Source organism: Myodes glareolus, chromosome 10 (assembly GCF_982192425.1).
Source record: "Myodes glareolus chromosome 10, mMyoGla1.1, whole genome shotgun sequence".
Taxonomy (NCBI): Eukaryota; Metazoa; Chordata; class Mammalia; order Rodentia; family Cricetidae; genus Myodes; species Myodes glareolus.
In genome coordinates this window covers 55,900,591-55,928,219 of record NC_142035.1, presented here as the reverse complement: position 1 = coordinate 55,928,219, position 27,629 = coordinate 55,900,591, and the positions used below count along the sequence as shown (strand labels likewise).

Sequence of the window (27,629 nt, the reverse complement as noted above, 5' to 3'; positions counted from 1 at the left end):
AAGGAAAGCGGCTTTCAGTAGAGGTCAAAGAAGAAGGGAAGAAGAGTTTGGGGAGGGAGGTGGAAGGACTCAAGGTTCTTTTAAGATGAGTGTGGTGCACTGGAGCACTGGACTTAGTTCCCAAGGTCCAAATGAGGAGCAGAAGGAGGGAGAACATGAGCAAGGAAGTCAGGACTGCGAGGGGTATGTCCACCCACTGAGACGGTGGGACTGATCTAATGGGAGTTCACCAAGGCCAGCTGGAATGGGAGTGATGGAGCATGTGATCAAGCTGGACACTCTGAATGTGGCTGGCAATGAAGGCTGACTGAGAAGTCAAGGACAATGGCACTGGGTTTTGATTCTACTGCATGGACTGACTTTGTGGGAGCCTGGTTTGTTTGGATGCTCACCTTTATAGACCTGTATGGAGTGGGGGAGGACCTTGGACTTCCCACTGGGCAGGGAACCCTGACTGCTCTTAGGACTAGAGAGGGAGGGGGAGGTGGAGAGGGGGAAGGGAAAGGGAGGCAGGGAGGTGGAAATTTTTAATAAATAAATAAGTAAATAAATAAAAAATAATAAAAAAAGATGACAGAGATGACTCAGCACTTAAGAGCATTGGCAGCTCTTCCAGAGGGCCTGAGTTCAATTTCGAGCAACCACATGGTGGGTCTAATTCCCTCTTCTGGCATGCAGAAGTACATGCAGATAAAGCACCATATACCTAAAATAAATAAATATTAAAAATTATTTTAAAAGACAAAAGTATGGTGTCCGAGAAAAGAGAAGAGAGGATTTATCCAGCCTGGGCAGGTGGAAGTCTGGAGTGGAAGTCTAGAGGATGTCAGTTTATCTTTCTCTAGGACAATATGTGGGACCCAGAGTATGTTGGGAGACGGACAGATGTGTGGGCAGTATTGAGCAGGTTTGTTAACTTGCAGTTTGAGGGGAAACATGACTACAGCCATCTTGTTGGTAGCTGTCATCCTGCCTGTCTCGGATGCATTCCAAATCCCAGAAGATAAGTCCATCAGAAACGTCCACTGAGCAATTTGTACCAATCATTGATGTTGGGACTTAACTAACATCAGCATGCTGACATGAACAGTTCTTTATAACTAGAACCCTCAGGTACATTCTGATCATCTTTGGAACATCTTTGCCCAGCTTAGCCCCGTCCTCCTGCCTCTAGGTGTGGAGCGCCTCCTGTTCTCTTGCCTCTGAGACACTTCTGTGGTAAAGTCTCTAATTATTCTTGTGTTCACCTACTTCTTTGACTTTGTGGCATCTTCTGCCTTAAGCAGTAGTTCTAATGTACTAGATTTTCTGAAACATCATTGGACAGTTTAATGTAGCTTATCTTATTCCACGGTTTTGATATAGACATGAAGAATTCTACATATTTATTGGTAACCAAGGACAGGACTGTATTGTTGTGTATTTTTTTAAGGGGTGCAGGTGTGCTATCAGGAGAGACTGGGAGGAAGGCCATTCAGTGCTCACTGTCCAGTTTTGATGATTTACAGATACTAATGTAACCAAAACTAAATGATGAAAATCTAGGATGCAAGAGTAATTAGAAAGATTAAAGATGTGAGTCTCAGAATGCCCCATAGAGAAAATTGAATTGCGAACAGTGTGCCAAACGCACATTGTCCTGGCATATCAGACAATAGGTATAAAATGTTCCTATGTGCCTGAAAAACCATTCTGAGGCAATAGCTGCTGGCAACTCTTCTGCAGGTAATGACAACACCAGTCCTCACCCATCTGCTAAGTGGATGGCCTATCAGTGATGCTTAACGATGACGATTTGTTTCTGGGTGGAGGTGTTCGATAGTCAGCAACCGCATATTTTATGTGTAAGACTGCTGGAGAGATGTGATTGCAAGGGCTTTCTCAGAACGTGTCCTTCTCAGGAACAGCTCAACATCCAGTGCATGATCTGGCATCCATTTCCGTGAGGGAGAGAGAATCAGGATCCTCACTTTGAATACCAATTAAATGGCTTCAAATGACCCGGTAAATGCATTGATTCCAGACAATCTGGCTCCCGTAGGAAGAAAAAAAAAGCCTTTGATTACTATGGAAACTTAAATCCCATGATAGAAGACTGGCTGGAGAGGGGGCCAGGGTTCTTTAGAGTTATTAAAAAGAGGGTCAATGTGACCTCTTTTGACTTTGGGCTCCTAGGGAGAAACTACTCTCCTTAGGAAGGAGCTGGCAAAGGTCCTTCGGAGAAAAAAAGGGGTGGCTTAGATAACAGTTTAAGTAATAGAACAAGAGTCATGTAAGTAGTCCTTGCTTTAGGCAACACTTGGATACTTTGGACTTGCTTCTCTTCTCTCTTTCCTTGTCCTTCCTTTCTTCCCCTCCCTTCCTCCTTTCTTTGTTTCCTTCCTCTGAGACAGGCTGGTCTCAAACTTACCCTGTATCCTAAAGGCTGGCATTAAACTTAAGATAGTCCTGCCTCTACCTCCCAAGTGTCACAGTTATGTGTCCTATGCAGGACTTTGGTGTGATTTTATTTTTCATTGCTGGAGACTGAACTCAGAACTTTGCCAGGCAAGTGTTTTGCCATAAAACTATATCTCCAGTCCATTTTAGCTTTTCTTTAAACACAGGGTATTGATATGTTGCTCAGACTGGCCTCACACTTGTGATCCTTTAGTCTCATCTCCTGAATAGATGAGGTCACAGGCATGTCTGTCAGTATGCATATATATATATATATATGCAGTGTATATATGTATCTGTAGCATAACTCTTATTAGGATGAATCAGATATAATTAGGAGTATTGAGAAGAGGCATCAGCCCCACAGAAACAGAGGACTACCTCTTCTGGAATAGGCCTCTGAGTGCAACATCACCTAAGAATGCTGCTACTATTTCTGGAGAGATAGCGGAAAGAGGGCATTAAAGTCCAGTGCTTAAGGTCCTGGTGGCATCCATTGTGGGTTTCCTCCTAGGTGACTCCTGGAATTTGTACCACTGTGTGGTCCTTTCATTCCAATATGGGCTGCACCTAATGGCTTCCTTCAGATTAACAGACTATGGAAGAATGATGAGGTTCCAGTTTTGAGACTGGGTGACAGAATGTTCATAGATTTCTTCCTTAGTTGCTTTTTTTGCTCTCTTATTCCAAGAAAAACTCTGTAGGAATTCCTATTGCCACTAGCCTTTAAGTTACCTGCCCACTTGGGCATGGCCTCTTATACTATATGCCAATGTAAAGCACTCATCCGGCCTCTTTTCTGGCTACGGGATTCGGTTGCTCTTTCCCGGTCCAGGAGAGAGGATTGTGATCTGTGAGTCTACCCATAAATAAATAACCTTTTATGATACTCAGTTCTGACCTATGACAGGATTTCTGTTTTAGCATCCTTCTTCATCTGGCACCCCACATAGATCCGAACTCCACACCTACCAGGTGGATCGGCTTAAATCCCGAAATGGTCCACAGCCCAGAAAGTCTCCCACCCTCACCAGCTTGACTTGCTTTTGTTTTTTGTAAAACCCCACCACAGCGGAGCTAACTGTGTGCGGCATCTTGGAAATTTCCCAAGCACGAACACGCCCTCGCCCCCACTGCCACGGTCTCTGCTACATGGCGACTTACACTTCTGGTTTATACTCCCGACTCCTGAGTTCTGGGTTTCTTGCTCTGTGTATGGAATTGATTTAATTGCTTTTAATTTGCCAAGCAAAGCATATTTCTCAGTATTTAACCAGCACCAAGGTGCGGAAACCTAAGTGGCTCAGGACTGTTTGTGGCACCAGGTTGCACCTCTAATCACGAGTCTGAATCCACGACACCTGCTGGACAATAGAGATTATTACACCTAAAACAATCTACTGGATTCATAACAGGTAATTAATAAATCAATAAACTTGAAAGTTGTATAATTGCAGACAACATTACCATTGAAACTTTTTCTGTATTCTGCAAGGCTTATATGGTTATGGTGATATTTCCATTTATTGGATATTGGGACTCAATTTTTTTCTTCATATTATATCCTTAAGAAAATGGTTTGATAACAGAGTCATGAATGAGGCACTTTTAGAAACGACACAGTCTCTACAGACTAATAATGAACAGCTAGCTGACAGTATTAATACCATTGAAAATTAAACGTTACCTGAAAAATTAATACTATTGAAAAAAGTATTAATTAATCAACATTAATTTGACAGACAAAATTTATGTCAAAGGATACTGAGAAATTATCTGAAAGAATTCATACTGTTGAATTTGACAATCAAAATTTGTCAAAAAGTTATGATAGGTTAGCGGATAGAGTATCTCTCCAGGATGGCAATCTACATGCTATCCAAACAATGTTCAAGGATGACGTGTTATCTTTAAAGGTGAAACTTCAGACCTTGGAATCATATGTGTAGAATGAGGACCAGAGGCTAGGTGCCTCAGTGAAGTCACTAGAAATATATACAGTCCAGAGATTCAGGTTTTACAAAAGACAGTAGTAAAAAGATTTGAAATGACTGAGGAGATTATAAAGAGATGTCCTACTTGCTCTTTCTATAACCAAACACTGCCACCTGCAGAGGGTAGTAACCCAAAGGGTACTCAAAGGAATAAAATATGGCAGATGGATGTGTTCCACTTTGCAGAATTTGGAAAATTAAAATATGTAACCACACCATTGACACTTTTTCAGGTTTTCAGTGGGCAGCTGCTTTAAGTTCAGAAAAGGCTTATTCAGTAACCACATATTTATTAGAAGTCATGGCCATCATGGGTATACCTGCACAAATAAAGACAGATAATGGTCCAGCATATGTCTCTAAGAAAATGAAACAGTTTTTTGCTTATTATAATATAAAGCATATTACAGGTACACTACACAATCCTACAGGTTAAACAAACAGAAAGGGATGGAAAAAACCCCAGAAGATTACATAATGCTTTATTAACCTTGAATTTTTTAACACTAATGAGAAAGGCACAACAGCAGCAGAGAGACATTGGATAATAGAAAAGTCTTCTGTATTAAATCAGTTGGTGTATTTCAAGGATGTGTTGACCTCACATTGGAAGCCAAGAGATGTGCTACATTGAGGAAGGGGTTTTGCTCTTGTTTCCACAGGAGAAGAAAAACTATGAATACCATCAATATTAATAAAGATTTCCTTTGAAAAAGAGAAATCTCTTGAGAAAGAGAGATGACAGCTCATCTACAACAGTGACAACCATACAGGTGGTAAGGAAGCCACATAGGTTTGGGGCAGGGTTCTGCTCTTGTCTTTACAGGAAAATACACATCTTCAAAAATTCAAGAGACCCTGGATGTTTGGATGCTGACAGAAGTAAAAATAACTATCCAATAAGGATCATCAAGAAAAAGGAATATGACTTATAAGGGCAGGTGATAAAAACACATACATTTAAATATATATTTATGAATATATAGAGCTGTCTTTGGAATTGGACAATGGCTCTGTCCTTCTCTAAATTCAAGAATGTTGTTAAAAGAAAAATTTAGTTTCTTTCTCATGTCAAGAGCCACCTGTATGGGATAAAAAGAAGATACAATTTAGAAAAACAATTTACTTTTCTTTATACCTATTTTTGTTTCTATCACACCTTTTATTGAATATATATATATGTCTGTATATGTCTATATAAATAATGTTTAAGTTTTCCACAATAAACAATGAATTTTCCTTCAGTAACCTTTGAGGTTCCCAGGAATAAGATGGAGCCTCACAACAACAACTCCACCTGGTTGATATGATGTCATGATGCTGATAGTGCTACTATAAGACATGTTTTGGGTACCTGCTGCTCAAGATCATCATTTTATTTTCACAGGATCCCATAGAAGAAACATTGCCCCCATGACTACTGGAAGTAATTTTAGAAGATGATGTCCTCTCTCCCAACAAAGTCCTTGTTACAGGGAGAGAGGGCCCCTTGTTTGTCCCGGCTGCCCAGCTAGCTTACATCCGAAATAACCACACAGAAATTGTATTAATTAAATCACTGACTGGCCCATTATCTCTAGTCTCTTGTTGGCTAACTCTCACATCTTGATTTAACCCATTTCTAATAATCTGTATATCACCATGAGGTTGTGGCTTACTGGAAAAGATTCATGGCATCTCTATGGCAGATTTCTCTCTCTCTCTCTCTCTCTCTCTCTCTCTCTCTCTCTCTCTCTGCTTTCCTCCTCCCATAATTCAGTTCCATCTTCTCCACCTACCTAAGTTCTGCCCTATCAGGTTAAGCAGTCTCTTTATTAACCAATGAAAGCAACACAAATACAAAAAGACCTCCTACACCAGTCTGTTTTCAGGGTTAGGGACATCATTTAGGGGCTGATTATAATTGGTATAGGGTTGGGGATTGGGGGGAAATAATGTAAGATCTGGGATCTCTTTGAAAAAAAAGGGAAACTGAATGGGATAATAGATTAGTGTGTGCTTATTCACACTAATAATAATAGTAAGTAATACAGTGACTACTTGTGAGCTATTATTTATAGGCAATTTACATTGGTATAGATTCTTGTATATTGCTTCAAGCTTAAATTATATTGAATATGTTCCTATTTTCATCTACAATATTTGTATACCTAGGGAAAGTTATTTTGTCATATTGTATGCATGCATGCTTCTACCTCTGCTTAAGACATTTTGTATTTTGTTACAATTTTAGAATATATTTATTATATTGTAATATATATTTCTACCTCTAATCAGCATACTTATACATTGTATACATTTTAAAATCATTGTCCTCATTTATTGCACAGTTGTTTAAAGATTGTTTAATATTCTAATATGAAGTCATAGTCTTTAAGTTATATAGGTATTAAGATTCATAGGTCAATAGTCATCCATGATTGTCATACTTATAGTTAGACTAATCAGGTTTTTTAGATACATCGAGATTATATTCTGCATAGATAGGTAATCTTCAACCACTTCTTTTCTGGCTGCAGGATTCAGCTGCTGTTCCCTGTTCCAGCAGAAGATTATGATCTGCGAGAATACCCCTAAATAAATAACCTTTTATTATACTCAGTTCTGAGCTAGTGTGGGATTTCTTTTTTAGCATCCTTCTTCAGGAAACCAGTTGTTTTTTATGAGAGGCTCACTTAGAGAATAGCTGGAGGAGTCCTTGGTTCATAGTGGGTGAGTGTGATGGTTTGATTGAGAAATATCCCCTAGAAGCTCATGTATTCAAATACTTGGTACCCAGTGGTGCTGTTTGGGGATATTAAAAAGAAATAATACCCCAGCCGGGCAGTGACATTACATGCCTTTAATTCCAGCCTTTGGGAGGCAGAGGCAGGCAGGTCTCTGTGAGTTCAAGGACAGCCTGGTCTACAAGAGTGTGTTCCAGGACAGGTTCCAAAGCTACAACAAAACCCTGTCTTGAAAAACCAAAAACCAACCAACCAACCAACCAACCAACCAACCAACCAAAACAACAACAACAAACAACAAAAGAGATAAGTAATATCCTAAAAAAGTAGAGGGGAAGAAGAAATAATTCAATAATCAAACTTGGGGCTCAAATCAATGAAATAGAAACAAACAAAAACAAGCAAAAAATTTACAAAATTTAATGAAACAAAGGTTTGTTCTTTGAAAAACGTTAACAAAATTGGCAAACATTTAGCAAAATTAGTGGAAAGAAACAAGGGATCCAAATTAATAAAATTAGAGTTGAAAAGGGAGGCATTATAACAGAGAGCAGGGAAAGTCAGAAAATAAGGCCATAGTTAAAAAAATTTGTATTCCACTAAACTGGAAAACCGAAAAGAAATGAATAAATTTTTTGATATGTACAACTTATCAAAGTAAACTAAGATGAAATAAACAATATAAACAGACTCATAACTACTAGTGGAACAAAAGCAGTGATTTAAAAGTCTCCAACTGAGAAGAGCCCAGGTGCAGATGGAGTCAGCACAGAATTCTACCAGATCTTCAGGGAAGAACTAATGCCAGCACTCCTCAAGTTACTCCCCAAATAGAAGCTAATGGAACATTTCTAAATTCTTTTCATAAATTACCCTATTACCCTGATATCAAAAAGTACAGAAAAACCCCTTAAAATTGTAGATTAATATCTCTGTGGTGTTTTTGGAAAAGCTGCTAGTTAGTTCCCAGCCACTTAGCCCTGAAATAATCACACAGAAACTGTATTAATTAAATCACTGCTTGGTCCATTAGCTCTAGCTTCTTATTGGCTAGCTTTTATACATTAATTTAACCCATTTTTATTAATTTATGTATCGCCATGTGGCTGTGACTTACCGGCTAAAGTTCCGGTGTCTGTCTCTGACAGGGCTACATGGCTTCTCTTTAACTCTGCCTTCTTCCTCCCAGCATTCAGTTTAGCTTTCTCTGCCTTGCTAAGTTCTGCCCTGCTATAGGTCCAAAGCAGTTTCTTTATTCATTAATGGTAATTACAGCATACAGAGGGGAATTCCACATCACTATGGACATAGATATAAAAGTTCTTAATAAAATACTTGCAAAGAAAGTTCAAGAACACAGCAAAAAAATTTTATCCACCTTGATACAATTGTCTTTGTACCAGAGATACAGGGATATTCCAAAATACATAAATTAATAAATGTAATCTAACCATGAGCATATTAGAAGACAAAAATTTTATAATAGAATCATCAGATGCAGAAAGGTCTTTGACAAAATCCAATATCTCTTCGTGATAAAAGTCCTGGAGAGCCAAGGGATATGAGGGACAGCTCAGCATAATGAAAGCAATTTATAACTAACTCATGGCCAACATTATCCTAAATGAAGAGAAACTCAAAGCATGTCTACAAAAATCAGGAATAAGACAAGGATGTCCACTTTCTCCATATGTATTTGATACAGTAGTTGAAGTCTTAGCTGGAGTGATAGGAATAACTGAAGAAGCTCAAAGGGGTTCATAGGCAAAAAAAGAAGTCAAAGTATCTTTATTTGTAGATCGTATGGTTGTATACATAAAAGGCTCCAAAAATTCTGCCAGGAAACTTTTACAGTTCATCAACACTTTCAATAATGTAGCACACAAAAGTCAGTAGCCTTCTATATACAAAGGGCAAACATACTGATAAAGAAACCAGGGCAACAGTACCTTTCTCAATAGCCTCAGAAAAATCTCTTGGAATAACTGTATCCAAGCAAGTGAAAGATTGTTATAATAAAGTCTTTAAGAGACTAAAGAAAGAAATTGAGTAAGACACAAGGAGATGGAAATACCTGTCAGGCATGAGGATTGGTAGGATTCACCTTGTGAAAATGACCATTCTATCAAAAGGTTAGGGGACTTAGGAGGTAGAGTCTTGCTGGAAGAAGGGAGTCACTGGTGGTGGGTTTTGAAAGTTTATAGTTTGATTCCATTTCCTGTTTTCCCTCTCTGCTTCCTATGTATAGATAAAATGCGAACTTTCTGCTTCCGGCTCCTGCTTCCGGGCCTTCCCCACCATTATGGACTCTATCCCTCTGAAGAAGTCATAAATGAAAATACATTAAAAAAATCGAAAGGTTGTCTTTTTGTCAGGGATTTTTATCACAGCAACAGAAAAGTAACTAGCACAAAGAGAATCTGAGACCATCAGTCCAGCAACCCTCAAGGAACAAGATCCAATAGACACGGATGTGAACTTGGGAGTGGATCCCTCTTCAGCCAAGATACTGGTAGCCTCATAAGAGACCTTAAGCAAGAAGAGTCAACTAGCCTATTCCTGGGTTCTTGACTCACAGAGACAGTGAGGAAATAAAGTGTGACATTTTCAAACTGCTAAAGTTTAGATCAATTTGTCATTCATCAGTAGGCAACTTACTTGTGCACATCCCTTGAAGAGTTATTGGAAAGCTTCAGTAGAGTCCTGAGCCCTGGCCTTCCTCAAGTTACTACCTGGTGTAATTCTTCTTCATGGGCGTGAATTCATCTTTAGACAGCTTTATTGTTTAATATTTAGCCCTCAGATTCTGATAGCTAACAACCTTCATGGCCTCTTCCATGGTCTTGTGTCCCTTGAGTTGTGAGGTGATAAAATGTTTACAGAGAAGCGTCTGAAGTACGCTGGGGATAATGGATTTTATTCAGAGCTATCGACGTTAATAGATCACCTTTCCTGTCAGCATGGCCTGCTTATTTTGCAACTCACAGGACTTGGAGCACATTTAAGTTTGATGTGACATCTCATTAATTTGCACATGGTCCTGGGAACATTAGGGCACTCATAATCCCCCTTGATTGACATCTATCCACTTAGATGTTCAGAAGCAAGCCAGCCCAGATGTTCCTTTGCTCAGTCATGTGGAGAAGAGACTCAGACAGAATGATGCACTGGACTATTCAGCCCGGGGTCAGCATTCTCATGGTATCCACATAGAAGAACTGTTTCTGATACTAGTTGTTGATAGAAAAGCTGCAGGCAGAACTTGATAATCACCCACAAGAGTGCGATTGTGTGAAAAAGAGGCATCTGTGGGTTTGCTTTCTTTGAGTCAAACAACGGGGTATGCAAATATGAGACACTGTGGAACGGGAAAAGAAGTCTTGGGATGTATACATATCAGCACTCAAATTTTGATGGTGTCATTTGCTAGCATGGGATCTTGGTTCCTGTCTGACTTTCTTGATCTTTCTTATCATGAGTGTAGTGGGGATAACACTATAAAATTAAATATCTAATTCAAATTTAATATCCTGATTTGTTTAAGTCGATAGAGATATATAAAATGTCCTGACCTGTGTATGTTATTCAAGAATGAGGAGCTCTTCCTATGAATCCCTGCTATGAGTATTCTAAGGTCTAGCACAGTACCTGATGAAGGCTGCCCAGGTTTTTGAGCCAGTATAAGTTCAAAAGATAGTGGGTGAAGTAGTCACGGCCCTGCATACCTCCTTTGAAGAATATGTTGCTGCTTTGGCTTAAGTTCCATGGTTTCCCTGAGATCTCCCCAGTATTAGCACCATGTGGGTGGGGTCTAATGTATACCAGGATCAATGCCAACTTCAGCTCTGGACATTCTGATGATGACTCTGGTTCTGGGTAGAGCTCTAACTTCTCCAGTTGCTCAGATGTGAGGCTGGGATGACAAACATTGCCTGAATGACAACAGCTGCCCTCTGGCTCTTCCCAGAAGCTCCAGATAGAGAAAAGGATAGAATTATTATGCTTCCAAAATGAGGAATGTTCATGTTTTTCTTTGGTGATGTCGTGGATGGGGCTTGGGTAAAGCAAAGGCTAATGGTTTCAGAAGAAAGGAGAAAGGACCGAGGTAAACCATGGCCCACAAAGAGGAATTCTTGATGGCAAGAATAATGGTACATCAAGAGCAACACCTGATTGTCAGCTTATAATCATGAAGGCCACACAGTGTTACTCTAGCTCTTTAGGAAGAGCTTCCACACAACTCCTGTACGCTGGAGATGGGTTCAGGGAAGTAAGGAGAGGGGACTAGGATTTGTGGGAACAAATGGACTGTTTTGAAGCGAAAGAACAGAGTGACTGCATTGATATTTTGCTGGTGATCTAGAAATGGCATGAGGGATACTCTGGAGGTGAAAGAGTGTGGAGACAGGCCCCAGTTGGGAGGATGTTATAAAGCTCCAAGCTGGAATATGACTGACAAATTAGAATTTAGGAAGAATAATGATAATGTAGGGATGGAAGGTTTGTTCAGTGGTCAAGAGCACCTGTTTCTAGCACCCACATGGAGGCTCACAACCATCTTTAACTCCAATTGCAAGGATCTGATGTCCTCTTCCCACTTTCTCAGAAACCAGGCAACTCACAGTGCACATACAGTGCAAGAAAAACACTCTTACACGTTAAGTAAACAAATAAGAATACATTAAAAGAATAATAATGTATAATTATTAAAATAATTAAATACTTTCAGATGCACAGAAAACTTGCAGCAATCATACAAAGAACTATATATATTTTATTCAGAATCACCAATTTGTAACTTTCCATCCTGGCTCCAGAACTCTTTCAATTTACTTTTTTTTTTTCAAGCATCTTTGGTACAGGAAAGAGAAATAAAACCATCAACCCAATCACAATCCCTTTGATCTTCAGTGGCATCCTATCTTCAAGATATGCTAGGGCAATGGTGGCACAAAGCTTGGGGGAGTGGCCAACCAATATTTAATTTGATTTACAGCCCACTCCACAAGATGGAACCCATATCTGACCCTGAGTGACCAAGAACCTGCGACTAGATAGTCCAGGGACTCGTTATCCAGATACTACTGTTCTAAAAGAAATGTAGCAATAAAATGACTCCTAATGATATTCTGCTATACTCATAAATCAGTAGCTTATTCAGCCATTATCAGAGAAGCTTCCTCCTGCAGCAGGCAGATGGGAACAGAGACTCATAGCCATACAAACCACAGAGAGTGAGAGACTTTCAAAAGCTCAGCCCTACATGGAATGTCTCCAACAAATCCCTCCCGTTGGGGCCCAGAGAAGCCTGCAGAAGAGGAGGCAGAAAAAGTGCAAGAAGCAGAGTGGATGGAGGGCACCAAGAAAACAAGACCCTATAAGTCAACTGATCCCAGCTCGTACTAACTCACAGAGACTGAGGCAGCATGCACAGGGCCTCCACAGGTCTGCCTTGGGTCCTTTGTGTATTATGGCTCCCAGTTTAGTGTTTTTCTGGGATTCTTGGATATGCAAGAGAGAGGGTCTCTGGTTTTTGGTGCCTTCTCTTGCTTGGTCTATTTTCTTACTGTTGTTTGTTTTGTCTAATTTCAATGTGAAAATTTTTATCTTATTTTTATAGTAACTAAACAAACAAAGCAAACAAAAGACTGACTTTTCTGCCCTGCTTGGTAATAAGATACTCAAGACATTCCCCTACTGCTGAATACTATATGAATTTCCTACTAACAAAAAACTTCTTAAATTCTAGGACTGACTTATGAGAGCCTGGTTTATCATCACCAACCCTGCAAACAGTGTACTGTTTCACTTGCAGTTTAACTAACGTAAAACTGCACGTTTCCTTTCTGTCTCTGGTCTTCTGTGCAATTGTCCTTAATCCTTCCTTCTATATTTTAAGCACTACAAAGTGTTGTTAGAATCATTCGAATAACCAAAAGATGAAAGCATCCACATATCTACTTATTTATGGGTTCAGTTATTTTCGTGTAGATTTGGATTTACGTTTGACATCATGTAACATTTTCTGAAGTGCAGATTTGCTGGTGTGATGAATTCTCTCAGCTTTTGCTTGAAAACTTTATTTTTGCCTTCATTTTTTTTGTCTGAGTATAGAATTCCGGGTTGACAAGTTTTAGCTCTTAAAAGGCATCGTTCCATTTTCTCCTAGATTTTTATAGTGTCTGGCTAGAAGTTGAGCTCTCCTTGTGTCTTTGTGTCTCTTGCAATCTCCCTCTGAATATTATAAATTGCTTAAAATTATCTCATTGCATGTATGTATCATGCTATTGTATTATATAAGGGCATTTTCATACAAGTACATATGAGCATATTTCCCCCCCATTCCATAACTCTCTCTTTCTACTTCTTCTCTCACTAGTCCCCATTATTCCTTCTGAACTTTTCAAGTCGACTTTTGTATCATTTTGATTTTCTGTATATGTTTAACCTTTATGACCCATCATAACAGAAATCATGATAGCCATGTTTGAGACACACCATTCACTTAATATGATCACCTTCAATTGCATCCGTTTCTCTGAAAATTATCACTTTGTTTTTTATGACTGAAATTTTTTTAATGTGGATATATGCCACATTTTATTCTTGTATTTTTAAAGAAACCATTTAAATCACTCTATTACTACTGTCTGTGTGCAAGCCATGACATATATGTGGAGGCAGGATGACAACCTTATAAGTTGTTCTCTCCTTTTATCTCCACTTGAGCTCTGAGGATCTAACTTCGGTTGTCAGGTTTGTGTGGCAAGCATCCCTATCTGCCGAGCCATTCCTATCAGCCCATAACTCATTTTCTTTATTAAGTTTTCCGCTCCTGAATACTTAGGTTGACTCCATCACTTAGCTTTTGCCAAGAATGCTGTAATAAGCATTGCTGTGTAAGTGTCTGAGATATGGTGATTTGGAGTCTTTTGGGTAAATATCTAGGGGTGATGTTCCTGGGTCATATAGTAGATCTATTTTTAGTTTAGTTTTATTGAGGGGGCTAAGGGATTCTGTGTCCACCTCTCATCTCACTCTGGGAGTGTTGGGATTACAGAGGAACACCCTTGCATTTGCTCTTATGTGGATTCTGGGAATTGGGTGAATTTTGAACCACTGAGCTTCTCCACAGTCCAAATGTTAGGTTTTTGATGAACCGTCTTTAGACTTCCATAGTAGCTGGGCTAGTTCACATTCTCACTAATCACATCCTAACCAACATTTGTTGTTTGTTTTCTAAATGACTGACATCCTGACTAGGGAGAGATGGATATCAAGGAAGTGTTAATTCGCATTTCTCTGATGGCTCTTAAAGTGGAAAGATTTTTTTCAAACGTTCATCGACTATTTGTAGTCTATCTCTTGGAACCTTCTGTTCATTTCACTAATCATTTGTTGGTTGTGTTGTTAGTCTTCTTTTCTTTCTTTTTATTTTAGAATTTAGGACTTTTAATTTGTCCTAAAGTCACTGAAGCCAAAAAAACCATGATAAACATTCTTTTACAACCCCCAACACACACACACACACACACACACACACACACACACACACACACGACCATAGGAAAAAAACAAAAACAAACAAACAAAAACCTCTTGAACTGTCCTTCAAAGGCTCTGTCGTCTAACAGGTAACAATGTAAAATCCCAGAGTCCTTTCTCTAAAATGAATCGGGAAAGATTGGGATGGAAGGATCTAGTCAAACGTCGTCTTTTTTCATTGTGGCTTGAAGTCTGTTACTTTGGAAGTCTCTTAGACTTCCAAAGCTCCCTCTCCACGACCCCCCTCCCTGGCCTCTGCCTCCAAATCTGCCTCTTCCTCCTTTGCCACTGCCTTGGCCACCACAGCCACCTTCACCCTTAGGTTTGGCTCAGTCTGAGGTAACTTTGTTCCCATCAGTTTCTCCATCTTCCATGACCTCCTTGGCAGCTTTGGCATCTTCCTCACTATTGAAGTCTACAAACCAAACCAATTTCCTAATCAGTGACTACTCTCACACGAACAGAGCTTCAAATGATTCTTTTAAGGTTGCTTCAGCGGTATCTTCAGACAGACCTTTGACAAACAGAGTTTTGGATGGCTGACTTCTTGCATTAGGTGATTCCCTGGGTCCTTGTAACTCCAGCCTGATTGTTCTGCTCCCAATTTTCATTTTACTACAGGAGCTTAAAGCTTCTTTAGCATCTTCAAATGAAGCAAATTCTGTAAATGCGTGCCCTTTAGGTTTGCCTTGTTGGTTCTGGGACACTTTGATAAAAGCTGTTTTCTCAAATACTTCCTGAAGAGTGTCTTCTGTTGCACTGTAGGAAAGGTTACTTAAAACCAAAGCTTTTGATTCACCATCCCAAGTGCTATTCTTTCCAGGTCTTTCTTGCTTTTGTTGTCCTTTCTTCCCAGTGTAGTAGAGTGAAACAGATTGCCCATCAATTTCTGCCCCCTGCTTCTCTTCAAAGTTTTTCTCCGCATCAGCTTCAGACTTTAATTCAATATAAGCAATCCCTTTACTCCTCCTATCCTGGCTAACCAATCTGATCTCCACGGCATCTTCAAACACTTCTTTTAATTCATCCTCAATGATGTTGAATAAAAGGTTTTCTGCTAAAAGTGTTCCTGCAGCTTGAACTTTCTTACTATCTCTTCCTTTTGGTTTTTCTAGTTTAATGTCACTGCCAAACACTTTTAAACCAGTGAACTCCAAGGCCTTTTCTAGGTCTTCAGCAGACTCAAAGTCCACATAGCCAGATTTTCTCATTGTGTCAGTTGTGACAGCAAGATCATTTTTAGTAAAAAGTTCACTGATGGCTTTTAATTCAGCAACAGACTTGTTTGGGTTAAGGTTTCCAAAGAAGAGATTGCAAGGTGTAGTTGATTCTGAACCTTCCGCCAATTTCTGTTTCTTGGCAGGGACTTCTTTCTGTTTGGTCATTTCCTTCTTCCGCTTTCCAGGTGCTGCTTTAACGGACTCTTCCTCTGCTTCTTTGTCCTCTTCCTCCTCTTCCTCCATCTCCTCCTTCTCCTCGTTCTCTTCAGACACAGTCTTGGCTTTCACAGGAACAACTTTTGCAGGAGTTTTCTTTCCTTTAGCGGGTGTGATTTCCATGAGTCATCTTCTACATTGTCATCTTTCTCATCATCTTCCTCGTCCTCGTTCTCTGAGGCAGGAGCAGCAGCAGCTATTTTGATGGCTTCAATCCTTTCACTATTGGTGGCTCGGATTCATCCTCTTCCTCATCATCTTCATCCTCATCACTATCATCTTCACCTTCATCGTCTTCATCCTCATCCCTCTCTTCCTTCTTGGCATTCCTACCATTCTCAGTGCCCTGGGCTGGAGTGGCAGCTCCCTTCTTACCAGGGCCTGTTACCACTGCTTTTGCTTGTGAGGCTCCCTTCTTACCAGGTGCTGCATCTGCTTTGCTGGTGTAGCTGCTTATTGGCTGGTGTGGCTGCTGCCTTTTTACCTGGGGTAACAGCAGCTTTCTTAGCTGGTGTGGGAACCACAACCTTTTCTGTTTGTGAAACAGCCATCTTCTTTGATGGAGTTGTGATAGCCTTCTTGCCTTTCTTTCTGAGGGGTGACAACCTCTTCTTACCCACTACTGTCATCTTCTTCATCTTCTGATATTTCTTCATCCTCACAATCTTCTTCCACCTCCTTTGAGGGAGGAGCCATTTTTTTTGGAGTCACTGTATGCTTTTATTTTTTTCACTCAATTATTTCTTTTTTTGTACAGATTTTTTTTTTTAAATTCTCCAAGGTGCATTAGTCAGCAATTGGCGTTAGTTCCTAAGTGCCAACTTTGAAGTGCTTTTCCTGCCCTTTTCTCTTACATTTTCAGAGTTTCAGATGTTACCTTAAGGTCTTTGATACATTTGGAGTTGGCTTATGGACAAGATGGTAGATAGAGATCTAATTTCAGACAACCAGTTTCTCCAGCACCATTTATTGAAGAAATTGTTTTACATCCAATGTATATTTTTGGCATCTCTGTCAAAAAAACAGGTGACTTTAATTGTGTTTATATTTAGGCAGTATATTTTAGTTCAGTGATTTATGTCTGTTTTTGTATCATTACCATGCTTTTTTTTGTCATGATATAGTATGTTTGTATGTATATATTGTATATACATAGCATATATATGTATATGGTATATGGGATGTATACTACATGCGCACTATATATACTAGATACACATACACTGCACATATAGCATACATCCTATATACTATATACACACATATACTATAATTCACATACTATATTGTGACAAAGCAGCACATTTTGTATATATTATATATACTATATATACTATAGATCATATATACTGTTTTTGTGACTCTGTAGTATAACTTGAAATCAGGTATGATGACATACACTTTCAATATTATTCTTTTTGGACAAGATTGCCCATTTTTGTGCTTTCATATTTATGAATTTATTTTTATTTCTATAAAGAATATATTGAAAATTTGATGAAGATTGGATTAAATCTGTAGATAGTACAGATTTTTTTTGTACTATCTTTTGATAGTACAGCTATCCACAATATTGATTCTCTAAATATATTAGCATGGGAGGCCTTTCCATTTTCTTGTGCATTCTTCAGTTTTGTTTTTTAGTGTTTTAGAGTTTTCATTGTATAAGTTTCACTTCCTTGGTTGAGTTTATTTTAAGGTATTTGTTTGACGCAATTGTGAACGAGATTGTTTCCATAATTTGCTTCCCAGTATGTTTGTTATTTTTGTACAGGATGGCTACTGATTTTTGTCTGTTAATTTTGTATCCCGCACTTTTGCTGAAGGTGTTTATCAACGCAGAGTTTTCTGGTGGTATCACTAGAGTTTCTTTTGTATAGGATCGTGTCCTCTACAAATATGGGTGTTTCAACTTCTATCCTATTTGTATACCTTGTTTCCTTCTCTTTTCTTCTTACTCTAGCTAGACTTCAGGCATTATATTGTGCAAGAGTGGAAACCGTGAACATCACTTGTTCCTGATTTCATTAGAAATGCTGAGTTTTCTCCCATCTGTGATACTGGCCATAGGACTCCCATATGTAACCTTTATGATGTTGAGGTATGGCTTCTCTGTGTTCTTTATTCAAAGTTCTTATCATGGATGGTGTTGGAGTTCATCAAAGCCCTCTTATGCAGCTATTGAGATGATCACATGTTTTTAGACCTTGAGTCCATTTACATAACATATCACATTTCTTGTTTTGCATATGCTGAACCATCACTAAGTATTTGGGATGAAACCAAATTGATCATGGTGAATTATATTTTCTCTATGCTATTGAATTTGGTTTGCCAAATTCAAATTAACTTAATTTACTTAATTTTATCAGCAACATTTGCATCTAGGTTTATCAAGGAGATTGGGATATAATTTTCTCTTTTTGTTGTTGTGTATTTATCTGGCTTTGGTATCGTGTGATTCTGGATTCACATTCATAAAAATATTCTGGTAGCAATCTGTCGTTTTCTATTTTAAGAAATAATTAGATACCCACTAGTGTTGGTTCTTCTTTTAAGGTCTGGTAGATTCAGCAATGTCCATACCTAGGCATGCATTTTTTTTTAGTGGAATTAAACATATTTTTACATTTATTTGTTTGTATGTGTGCATGTGTAGAAATCAGAGGATAGTTTGTGGGAGTCAGATTTTGTTTTCCACTATACAGGTGTGGGAATCAAACTCAGGTAATCAGGTTTGGGGCCAAATACCTGTACTCTCTAAACCATCTTATCAATTTCTAGTACAATTAAAAAAGATTATGCTCCAGCAGTGGTGGCAAACATGCTTGGGAGACAGAGGCTTATGGGTCTCTGAGTTCAAGGCCAGCTTGGTCTACAGAATGAATACCAGGACAGCCATAGTTACACAGAGAAACCTTGTCTTGAAAAATCAAAATCAACCAGCCAACCAGATAAACAAACAAATTCAATATCTCTTCTTGTTATATAAATGTTTAAATAGTTTACATCACCTTTGTTTACTTTTGGTTGGTCATTCACATCTAGAGCTTCATTATTTCTTTTTATGTTTTCTATTTTAGAGGAATATAAAAATTAAAGGTATGTCCTAATAATTTTATGAATTTCATTGGTATTTTATAATATCTTTAATTTTAATTATTTGGGTCTACTCATTCTTTTGATTAGTTGTCTAAAGGCTTATCAAACTTTTCAAAGAACCAATGTTGGTTTCATTGACTTTTGTATTAGGCTTTATTTTCATTTTGTTGATAACTGTACTATTTCTTTCCATCTACTGATTTTGAGCTTGGCTTGTTCTTCTTTTCCCCAAGGCCCTAAGGTAAATAAATTGTTGTTTATTGAGATCTCTCTGATGTTTTTAATGAAGGAACTTAGAGCCGTAGACTTCTGTCTCTGGATGCCTTTCACTGTAGTGCATATGTTTTGGCATTTATTAAAGATTAGCTTCATTTTTATGTGCATGCGTGTTTTGTTTGCATTTATGTGTGTCTTACCATGTGCATGCCTAGTGCACTCAGAGGTCAGAAGAGGGTGTTAGATCTTTTGGAAGTGGAGTTATAGATGACTGTGAACCACCATATGTGTGCTGGGAAATGAACCTGGGTCCTCTGCAAGAGCAGCCAGTGATTTTCTATCCTGAGCCATTACCCCAGCCCTGATATAACTAAGACATTATTTATTTGCTTGTTTATTTATTGTTGAGATCTGTCTATTGATGAGACTGTGACATTGAAGTAAGCATTATTATTGTATTGAGACTAACTTGTGTCAGTACATCTAGTGTCATTTGTTTTATGAAATTTAGATCCAGTGTGTGCATATTTAAAATGATATCTTCTTGATGTGTTGTTTGCTTAATAGGTACAAAGGCTTCTCTACTTCTTCTGCCTAATTTTGGTTTGAAATCCATTTTGTCACACAGTCGTATGGGGATAGTTGCTTGTGTCCTAGTTCTGTTTGCTTTGAATACCATTTTCCATTCTTTCCCAATAAGTAGAATCTGTCTTTGATAATAAAGGCATTTTCTTGGAGGAAACAAATAGATTGATTTATTTTTATAACCAATCTTCTAGTTTGTGTCATTTGTTTATGGAATTTAGGCCATCGATATTTGGAGTAATTATTAGAGTGTGTTTAATAATTCCTGTCATTTTGTGATTTTTTTGGAGCATTTGTTGTTTTCCATCTCCTCATTATAATGTGACTCGTTCCTTCCTGGACCTCATGGATGTGCCTATCTCTCTCTGTACTCCTAAAGAGTCCTTTAAGTATCTTCTGTTGAATTGGGTTAACACTCACGAATTCCTTGGATTTGTTTTTATCATGGAAAGTCTTTCCCCTTCAATTATAACAAATAAGTTTATTGTGCTTAGCCTGAGTATTTGCTCAGTATAGTCGTCTGGGTTTCCAGTTGTTGTGTTTCATAGTTTCACATATGCCTTTCCAAAGTCCAGTCGAATGTTAGAGTTTCTGTTGTGAAGTTTGCTGTTATTTTGTGGCCTTGTCTTTATGTGTGACTTGTTTCTTTCAATATATTTTCTTTCTTTTTCCGTACACTCAAGTGTTTTGAGTTTAGCATGACATGGGAAATTTTTCTCTTGTCTTTATGTTTGATATTTTAAATATCTACTGTGTTTGGGAACACATCTATTTCCCTAGAAGTCAGCAATTTCCTGCTATTATTTTATTGAAAATGTTTTGTGTGCTTTTAGTATGGAATTTCCCCTTCTCCTGTATCTATTATTCATAGACGTGTTCTTTTCCTAGTGTTCATTAACTGTTGAACATTTTATTTTTAGCTTCTTGTCCTAGTTTGCTTTTCTGTTACTATGATCTAATATTATGACCAGAAACAACCTAGGAAAAGGTTTATTTCATCTTACAAGTTGAAGTCCATCATAAAAGATGTCAAGGCATGAACCACAGCAGAAACCATGGTAGAAACCACAAGAATGATACTTATAGCTACTTATAGACATGGTCATCTAGCGTTCTTATATAGTTCAGGCCCATCTGCCTAGAAATGGCACTGTCCACAGTGGGGTGGAATATTCTACATTAATTAATAATTAAGAAAATGCCTTCCAGAGATGCTCACAGGACAATTTTCTCATCACGGAAATTATTTAGATGTGTCTTTATCTTCTCAGGCTACTCTGGGTTTCTGCCCAGTTGACAGCTGATGCTAATGATGACATTTCTTATTAACTTATCTTTTGGTGAATATTTCAATTCCTCTACTTTATCTTCGAGCTCCAATAATATCCTGCACACCCCTTAATGCCTTGGTAGGGTTTTTAATAGAGCTCTTTAACTGATTTATTGAGTCTTCCATTTCTTGTACTTCTTTTCTCCCCAGCATCTCTGTCTCTTTATTCATTTCCACTTTCATATATTTTATTATATATATATGTATATAGATATATAAATAATATTTCTTATTTCAGTGAACTTCTCTTTTATTTTGGAGAATCACCTAGGAGTTTGTTTGTTTCCTCTTTGTGTTTTTTTGAATATAATTATAATTACTCCTTTGAATTCCTTGTCTGGGATTTTATCTATTTTGTTCTCATCAGAGTCTGTTACTGTGGGATTAATAATTTTTAGAGTAGTAGTGTTGCCTTAGTGTCTTTGTTTCTTGTGTTGTATGTGTGAGATTTAGCTTGGTTAAACTAAAAAATAATCATTTGGAATGTTCAAGAGGGTGGGTTTTAGTAGAGTTGAGAAACCATTTTTATCTGTTAAGCTGGAGTTTAGGGAGTCAAGTTCAGTCCCCAGCACTCTTCTAAAGTATAATAGTGACTAGGAGCTCAATCTATAAGGATATAGATTCACTATGAACATGCAGTGTAGTCAAATAACATCACATCACTCCTTAGAGTCCTATCATTTTAGGAAGTAAAGGACTATTGGTCATACAGTATGCACTAAGATATTAGCTGCAAAGGCTATGAGCACAGAGGAAAAGAGCAGAGTAAAGCTCGCCCTTGCTATTGGGTTGATAGAGAAGTAGAGAGGAGAGTAAATAGAAGGCTTAACAACATGGACAAAAGGTGAGGCAAGACAGTTATGAATAAGGGTAGAATAAAAGCAGAGGAGAAAATAGCAACAATCTGATACTATAGAGTCCTATGTCCCAGATGGCCAAATCTCAAAAAGTAAGCTGGCTTGTGCTTGTTAGTACAACCCATCAGAAGGAAAATGAGTCAGGTAGACCCCAGGGTTTCCTAAACAGTACAGGCTATTGTCACTGTGCTTGACTGCCCACCCGAATTAGAAAGTAAAATCCTATTACAGGGCTGGGCGGTGGTGGCACATGCCTTTAATCCCAGCACTCAGGAGGCAGAGGCAGGTAGATTTCTGTGAGTTTGAGGCCAGCCTGGTCTACAAGAGCTAGTTCCAGGACAGCCAGGGTTACACAGAGAAACCCTGTCTTGAAAAAAAAAATCCTATTGCTGAAGACACCATGTTCTTTGGTTGTATGATGGGAGAAAGAGGAGGGAAGAGGAGAAGAGAATGAGAGAGGGAGAGACAGGGACAGAGGGTGAAAACACAGAATTAGCTTGCTAAACTCATCACTGGCTTTCCCCCTCACCCCAAGACAGGGTTTCTCCATAGCTTTGGAGCCTGTCCTGGAACTTGCTTGTAGACCAGGCTGACCTTGAACTCACAGAGATCGGTCTGTTTCTGCCTCCCAAGTTCTGGGATTAAAGGCGGTATGCTGGGCTGATCACTGGCTATTAAAGATGAATAAATGTGGAGAGGAGAGACCGGGACTTCATTCTCTCTTCTGGGACCCCAGATGTTGTCACATTCCCAAGAAGTCCTTCATGGGGTCAAATCCCAGATGCTGGTCACACTACAGGCCATCCTTCAGGAATCTGAGAACACTGGTCACACCTCTGAGCAGTCCTTCCCAGTAGAACTGCTCAGAACCTGTCCACGTTCCCCTGTAGACTGTCTCTGACCAACTTCTCAGACTTTCATCTTGCCGAATACTGCAAGCAGTTCTGATTCAAAGTGTCTTCCCAACTTGAATTTTGGTAAATACATATGTTATTAAAACACAGATTTATTTGCATCACTCTCAGGCATTCCTGTTTTCTATTTTAGGTATTCATTAATTTTTTTTAACAGAGATGTTTCTGTTTTTACAAAAAGAATAAGTCTTTGCTAAGCCTCTGTCTCATCTGTCTTTTTATTAGCATATATTAGTTAAATAAAATAGTATTTTATTTTGACATTTTTACATAGGCATATAATACACTTTAAAGTTTCCCTGCCAGTCTGGCTCTTTAAATAATCCTGGTCATGGACATAAAGAAGGCTGATTTTGAACATCTGTGCCTTCTCTTGTTGTTCCCAGCCCCCAGCCATTTTCCTGTTCTCTTTTCTCCTTTCCCTTCTCTTATTCGCTTCAGCTTTCTACTTATCTTAGTGACTCACAGCGTGAGAACGTTTCTAAAGGTTCCTAATTGCATTAGCTTTTTTTTCTGTGGTTGTGGTAAAATGCCAGACGAAAGCACCTTAAGGAAGTGTTTGTTTTAGCTTGCAAATCAGAGGGGCGGAGTCCATCTGGTGGGAAAGGCATAGCACAGTGTCAGGAGCAGAAAGCTGGCCAATTACACTGAAATCCAAACACAGGAAACTGAGAAAGTGAGAGTGGGGGGCCAGGCTAAAATCCTCAAAGCCAGCTCCCAGTGATGTACTTCCTTCAGCAAGGTTCCACCTCCTAAAGGGTCCTAACTTTCCTAGATAGTAGCACGGACTGGGTACCAAATTTTCAGTGACATGAGCCCTACAGGGAGCGTTTATCACTCAGACCACCACACTAGACCAGTTCTTTCTCCTGCTTTGGCTGTCAGGCTTCTGGAAGTGTTGAACTAGCTATCTCCAGAAGCAACTGTCACTCAGACACATCCGGGAGCTGCCGGCTTCACTACGCAAGCACTTCCCTGCAGCACCTGGTATTTTGACTTTTCTTTCCGTGTTGACGGTGCTAGCTTCTAGTCTCCACGCAGTACCGTAATTGATACATACAGGTAGTCTTCCTGTTTCTTCTTCAGTTTGTCCTCACTGATCCTTGTGTCTTTATAAGGTGGGCAGCGCTTCTCAAGGCCCTCACATGTCACCTGCCTGTGGCTGCATGGCTCATCCTGTCAGGCAACCCCACACCCAGCTGAGGGTCCTGGTTTTCCAGCCTGGTTTGCAGCAAGTCACGATCTGGAGATGGTCTGATCCCCGACAACATACGAAACCTCTAGGCCGTCAGTCAGTCAGCCTGGAGATTGAAGACAAGGGCAAGGAGCTGGCCTCCGAACAGGCCTTGGCCTAGCTGGCAGTTTATGGGGCCAGAGGGAGACCTCTGCTTTCAGAGGCAGCAGTCAGCAGTCATACCAGACTGTCCTCAGGGCGGGAATCAAAGGGCAGCTCGTTCCCTCTCTGCCTGCTGTGGGAGAAAATACAAAGTCTTGCCAGAAGAAAAGGGCATACGAAGGGCATTTGTTTTTCCTTGCTATGCCTTTCCCCAGATGGTTCCTCCTCTCTCCCTGCTGTATGTATTTCTCTATAAAATTTAATCTCTTGAACTTCTTTTGTTCCTTTTCCTTCCCGGGGCTTTAGAATGGCCACTGATTCTAATCGAATTGGTGTATACAATGTCTTCCTTCCGAAAGGAAATGATACAACCCCTTAAAACAATGGGTTTGTGGTAACTGCAGAAAGTCAAAACCCGTCTATTGGTATATATCCCTTTGCAAACAGACTTCATTTTAAGAAGCAGCTTTGACGTTATAGCAAAATTGAGTGGTAAGCGCAGACAGAGGGCTCCCAAGTAATCCAGGCCCAATACACACAGGACTCTGGCCTGATCAGCGCTTCCCGCAGGCTGAGGCATTTGCTCCCAGTGTTGAACATCTATAGGCTTGAACAATATCTAGTGAGAGCCATCCAAGGCGTTTTCACAGACACAAATGACCACCGCGGTTTGCCATTCACCCCTTCCCCTCGTTTCCCATCCTGGCATCCACACTGTCTGGAGCCTCCCATTTCTCAGAATGTCATACAGTTGGAGCTGGAACGGTGTGTGCCGTGGACACCCTGCTCAGAGGGGTTCTTTCACGCAGGAATATAGGCCTAAAGCTCACACTTGCTTTCCACAGCAGCTGTGTCCCCGGATTCTGAGAAGAAGAGCTCTGGCATTTGACTGTTCCTGAGGCCTCGGTACAAGACGACAGGAATGGATTCTGGAGTTACAGCGAACCTTTAGGTGACCCCAGACTTCCCTTTTCTAACCTGCCAGAAGAGGGGGAGGGAGGAGGGGAGAATGGAACACACCTCACAGTTTATTGTGAAGGGTCAGTGTAATAAAGCATATACGGTAACTAATGCAACCTGGGACTTAGTGAGTGCTCAGGAAATGGCAGCGAAGCATTGGCCTAAGATTGCTTATTATTTACAAAGGCAAAAGTAGCAGCCTAGTGGGAAAAGGCAACATATATTGCAGTAAGTGATCAAAATTAATACCACACCCAATAATGAAGAAAGTTGACGTCAAGAGCCTTCTCAAGTGATATTATAGCTTAACCAAAATTGTCTGCCTGAAATATCATATAAAGCCGAATTGAGGGGCATTCTAGAAGATACCTGGTTTGTAGTCCTGAAAAACCTTAAGAAATAGAGTATGATAAATTCTTTCTTATTAAAAAAAAAAACCAAAGAGACACAGAAATTGAATGCAATACATGGTCCCAGATCAATCCTACAGCAGAGAAAACAGTAGCTATAAGAAACATTATTGAGGCAATTGCCAAGTTTTCAATGTAGAGGGGATGATGACAGCAGAAGTGCAATGTTATTTTTCAGAAAATTTCATTTGATTGTAGCTGTGATAATGCAAAAGAGTATACTTGGAGATCCAATACATCAGATGATATGAAAGCACAGCACTGGGGGCCAGAAGCGAGGTACAGACACAGGGTTGTGGAAGTAGGCTGTCCATGGAGTGAACCCTGTCCATCTGGGCTGCTCACACTCCCTGCTTGCTCAACTGGCTTGTTCCCAAACACAGAATTCCTGGAGCTCTGTGCAAAATGAGACTAGCAGGTCATTTCCTCCAAAACAGGAAAATAGAAGCTGTTCAAAGTACTAAAATAACTTTCTTTTCTTCTATGCTTTCTCTCACAACTCTTACTGGTAGTTTTGATTTGTTATTTGTTATTGTTTGTAAGTAAAGAAAAACTGTAATTATAAATAACACAAATTCATCCAACTTTTCATTGGGCCATGACATCTTTGAATGCAAATGTAATAGCATTCAGTTCATATGCAGAATCACCAAAATTACATAACTCATATTTCATAGAGCATGTATGCATGTGCATTTTATTCTTGTTAGAAAATGGGAAACCTGCACAGCATGACCTCATTTCTTGATATTCCAAAATCTGCCTTAGCTTCATTGAAGATAGGGAAGTATGGAAGGGCAAGGAGGCATGGATGTTTCTCTCTTCCTTTTCTTCCTATATTCCCACATCACTGGATCCAAGCGAAGTGGCTGGAATAACTTATAGTAACATAAATAGGCACCATAGTACATGATGCAAGTGGCTTGGCCATTTAGCTTTTTAGAACAGCACTGTTTTCTGTGGGAAGAAAGTTCTAGTTTGAAGCCCAAGTGTGACCTCTTGGAAATGTCAGGCTCCTGCCCATGCAATGGCAGACATGCCACGCTCATCTTACCATGTGGAGTCTTGCTGATTTCCGCTGTCCACTGGAATCCTGTATCAGGCGGTACCTGGGAAGGGAAGAACGGGGGCATGCACATGGAACATACTGCCTCTGCCACGTGCAAGGTATATTTTCCACTCGACTTCTCTGTATAAAACCACAAGTTCAAAGACAGAAGATGGAACTTCTGTGCAGGAACAACAAATTCAAGGCCTTCTGAGGGCAGTGCTCTGTCTGTGTGGCTATGCTGGTTGGACATCTGTGATTCCGGTCCTGTCAAAATGATGAGCTGGGAGCCGCAGTGTTGATTTGCTGCTAAGAATAATTTCATTCTGGTTTTATTTTAATTTAGGTTTTTAAAACCGAGAAGCTTATTTTTTTTTTTTGTTTAGAAGTGTTATCGCTTCTGTAATTAACCTCCTATTACAAGCTGAATCACTTCCTGCCTAGACTAATTTGAGCAGGGGAATAGAGAGCTGGCTGAGAAGCAGGATTAGAAGCCGGGGAAGTCGGAAATCCCTGGAAAGCTGTCAATCAGGCTCATTGGATGCTGCAGAGGGAAAAGGCAAATACCTATTTATCAGAATTGGAATGCCAACTCTGGTTGCTGGGGACCCAGCGATAAGACCAATTTGGAGGGGAAGGAACGCAGCAATGAGGACAGGACAGATGATAACTCCAGAGTGGTTCAGCAGGGATCAGAGGCAGCCACCCTGGCCAGTGAACTGAAGGGGACA

General features: G+C 39.5%; 1 pseudogene; it reads right to left on the bottom strand.

Moving 5' to 3' along the window:
- Positions 1-14,862: 14,862 nt before the first annotated feature.
- On the bottom strand, positions 14,863-27,223 carry LOC125416879 (nucleolin-like; annotated as a pseudogene).
- Between the last annotated feature and the right edge of the window lie 406 nt (positions 27,224-27,629).